Consider the following 3,558-nt stretch of genomic DNA (forward strand, 5'->3'; position numbering starts at 1 on the left):
TACCAGTCACTGGAGGGCCTAACTGCGGCTGGTGTAAGGAAGGTGGGCTGTGAGGAGAGATCAAATAGGGTTTTTGTTTTGTTTTGGGTTGGGTTTTTTTTGAGAGGTTTTCGCTACAGGGCGCATGTGCTCACCAGACAGACAGAGAGAGACATAGAGACAGAAAGCGAGAAATTACCCCCCAGGGGGGATGGTCACGCCGCAATCCCTTCTCCTCCATTCTCCTCTCGGGATCTTGGGCACGCACGCACACGCACCAGGCGTGAGTTCTAAGCCACCGGGTCCGGGACGCGAACCGCGGGCGACTACATGGGAGTCCAGCGACACAGCCATTACGCTAACTGCTGGTTCCCAGATCAAATAGGTTTTTATGCTTGAACCCAGGACAGGGCCAGAGCAAGGGTTAGAAGGCAGGGATGAGGAACCACTGAGAGTGGGGAATCGAGAACAGCGCCCTGAGCTGCCGGACTGGAGCTGGCTGGCTGTGGCTTAGGGCATTGGAGCAGGTTAGGAGAAAGGTCAGATCAACTCCCGCAGCCACAGGACCACGTGGTGGTGGGGTCTTGGGCCCCCAGCACTATTCCCACTCAGGGCGGGATGCTCCTCCCTCAGTAGGGTTGACAGATGGTTTGAGAGTGAATCCAGGAACAGTCTTTGAACAGCCTATCCAAGGATGAGACCCGGGGCAGAGCACTGACTTGCCCTGGGTCACAGAGTACCAAACACACGTGGGTAGCAAAGGCAGTAAGAGCCTTGTACACATATGACCAGACCGGGTACCAGACTGAGCCCCAGGCTGTGGTAGTTGCTGCTGCCCCTCCTCTCCCATGCAAACAAGCTGCTTCCCCTGTGTGAGAGCCAAATGGCCCTGCCCTGCGGCTCTCGGCCCCTGGCCAGCCCAGGCATCCTCTGGGCGGCTGGCGAAAAGGTCTGCACAGGATGTGCTGCAGGCTGGGCCCACAGGTCTAGGTGCGCAACAAGGCCAGGACGGGCAGAGGGGGTGGAAGACGCCCTCCAGACACCTCACCCGGCCCAGGAGGGGGTAGGCAATGCACACAGCTGGCTATCTGTGTAAACCGCTGGAAACGCCACTTGAGAGATTAAAACTCACACTCATCCCAGCAGTTTCCCCACTGCTGCTTTAAGGTCAAGAGCAGATGGCTTTTCAGGCACTGAAAGGCCTTCATCAAACAGCTGCCGCTCTGGCCTTGGGCTGAGCCTCAACATAAACCAGGTGCCGCTCCCCACTTCCTGTCTGAGGGAGGGCCAGCGTGCCCTCCTCCACAAGAGAGCCTCACAGGGTCCCCATTCCTCTGCTTACCTCCTTCAACTCTTTTCATTGCTAGGATAACCCCTCTGACTATGGTACCTAGGGTCTCCAGGAGCCAGCCAGAGGCCACACGGGCATGAGTCCAGGGAAATACCAAGCCCCCAGGAAAGGAAGGGACAAAGAGGGCTGCCCCCTGGTAACCCCCTTGTGGAACCAGGTCGCACTGCTCCCTAGAGAACCCCAGGGAGGTGGAGGGAGGAGTCAGAGGCACTCAGGAATCCCCCACCCGCGCCCCCGCCTTTCAGTGGCCATTTTCTGTTCTAGCCACAGGACTCAGGGCTCACGCAGCACACCAAAGCTTTCGCTTCCTCCCAACGCGGGTTCCAGGTCACTATCTGCATCACACGAGCAGTATTTTGTCTCATCTAAACTCGGCTGGAGTGAGGGCTGGGAGGAAGCCTCCAGTGCAGGGCTGACTTGAAGTTCTACTAAAGTCTCTCAAACTCAAAGCAGCCCTGCAAAGAAGGTGGGGGGGCCTCACCCCCCAGGCCCCTTACCTGGCCTCTTCTCACAACCCACCTCTCATCTTCCCTCCCTCACCGCTAGCCCTATGCCCTCCAATTCCCTCTAGCCGCAGAAAGACACAACTTGCTGATTTCCCCTCTCCAGAGCAGTCTCTAGACCAACGGTGCTACTCGTACTGGGTGCTGGTGTTCTTCCTCAGAGGGCTGCTGACCTGCTAGGGCTGGGGACACCTGAAGGATCCTGGAGAGAAATGGCAGAACAGGTGAGGACTGCTCCCCTGGGGTCCCTGGGTCATGCGCCTACACTTCGGAGTCCCCCTGCCATGCTGAGCTAAGCCCTGCAGAACAGGTCTCTGCCTGAGGACAGCCTCAAGTCCTAGCCACACAGAAGTGGGGCTGCTTCAGAGGCCCCCTGGTGTGTCCCCACCCTGACCTCCGCGGCAGGAAGATGAGGACAGAAAAGGACAGCTCAGCGAGTGGGCAAGGCTCTTAACAGGAACACAGAAAGAGAGGACCGCTGAATAGAAAACAATGCCCCTGAGGCAGAAGTCCCAGTACTGGGAGAGCACCCCAATACTGATGGCTCACCCCCTCTGGGCTTCCCCTCACCCAGGGGAAGAGGCCCCTTAAATTTTTCAACACTTGATGCCATCAAAGCAACACGTCGTTCTGGCCTCGGACTACACCACCATACAGATGAGAGTTACCACCGCGACGGCACAAACGAAAATGAAGATCGATGTCAAAATAAAGGCCCATGCACTTCCCCCCGAGATTTCCCTTGCCGCCTGTTCACCTCACTGTCCGCAGCAGTTCTCACTCGGTGCATTAACAGGTGGTAAACGACACAGATCTGCGTTGAGGGAAACAGCCCTCTTCTCCCCAAGAAGATGACCCGAGCATCTGCGGGGTAAAGTTCACTTCCATACAGCTCCTCCTGCCCCCACCTTCCCTCCCTGTGGGAGGAAACCCCCCATTGCTCTCTAGAAAGCTGGGGGACTAGCAGCAACCTGTGCCCTGGAGCCCTAGGAGAGATCCCAATGGACAAACTTGTAATTACGGTAATGATTTACAAATAAGCGACAAGAGGCACTCGGAAGGGCTGGTTAGAGATGCAGGCAGGCAGCTCAGTGCAACTGCCCAATGACATAAAAACTTCAGCCCCTCTCCTTGCAAATCGTCGCTTGGAGCTGTGTGCCCTAACAGTTAGCAAGGACCCTGTTGACAGGTGTTCTCTGCTCAGCAGGGGTACAGGAAAACCTGAGTCCCCAGAGAGCTGGGCCAGGCCGTTTAGTTGGTAATGACTCAGGTAATGCAGGCACAGGCAGGGGTGGGAGGGGACGCTAGGACACAGGAGAGACGAGAAGGGGAAGGAAGGAGAAGTCTCCCGTCCCGTCCCGTCCTGGGCTGCAGCACAGAGACCAAAGTGCTGCAAAGCATGGAGCTCACAGAGCCCAGCTGCTCTCAGGACACAGAAGTTTCAGGGGCCTTGTGGCCCCACCGCCTGCGTGCTGAAGCCCCAAACCGCAGGGTCAGGAGTGGTGAGATCACCGAGGTGATGGTGTGCTGTCGGCATCTGCACACAGCTCTCCGAAGCAAGGACGCGAGAGCTGGAACCCTTCTTCCTTCGACGGCCCCATGTCAGCTGAAGGAGCCACGCAGGCCCCGCCAACCCAGCACCTGTTCTGAAGACGGCCTCTGTTTTCACGACCGCTCTCAAATCGGTTCCCACTTTCCACTCCTGCTGCCAGCTTCCGGCCTGCA

At 57.5% G+C, this 3,558-nt stretch overlaps 1 long non-coding RNA gene across 2 annotated transcripts in view; it reads left to right on the forward strand.

The window, feature by feature from the left end:
* The window catches only part of LOC102477297 (uncharacterized), a 3,961-nt gene extending 409 nt beyond the window's left edge, over positions 1 to 3,552 (forward strand). The window contains exons 2-3 of one of the 2 annotated variants that reach the window (XR_335194.2): positions 1,940 to 2,057; positions 2,408 to 3,552. This is a non-coding gene — a long non-coding RNA (uncharacterized LOC102477297). Of the gene's footprint in view, positions 1 to 1,901; positions 2,058 to 2,407 lie in introns of both variants that reach the window. The other variant, XR_003550079.1, reaches the window with a different exon arrangement.
* Positions 3,553 to 3,558: the final 6 nt, after the last annotated feature.

Source organism: Tupaia chinensis, unplaced genomic scaffold (assembly GCF_000334495.1).
Source record: "Tupaia chinensis unplaced genomic scaffold, TupChi_1.0 Scaffold000355_1, whole genome shotgun sequence".
NCBI classification, from domain to species: Eukaryota; Metazoa; Chordata; class Mammalia; order Scandentia; family Tupaiidae; genus Tupaia; species Tupaia belangeri.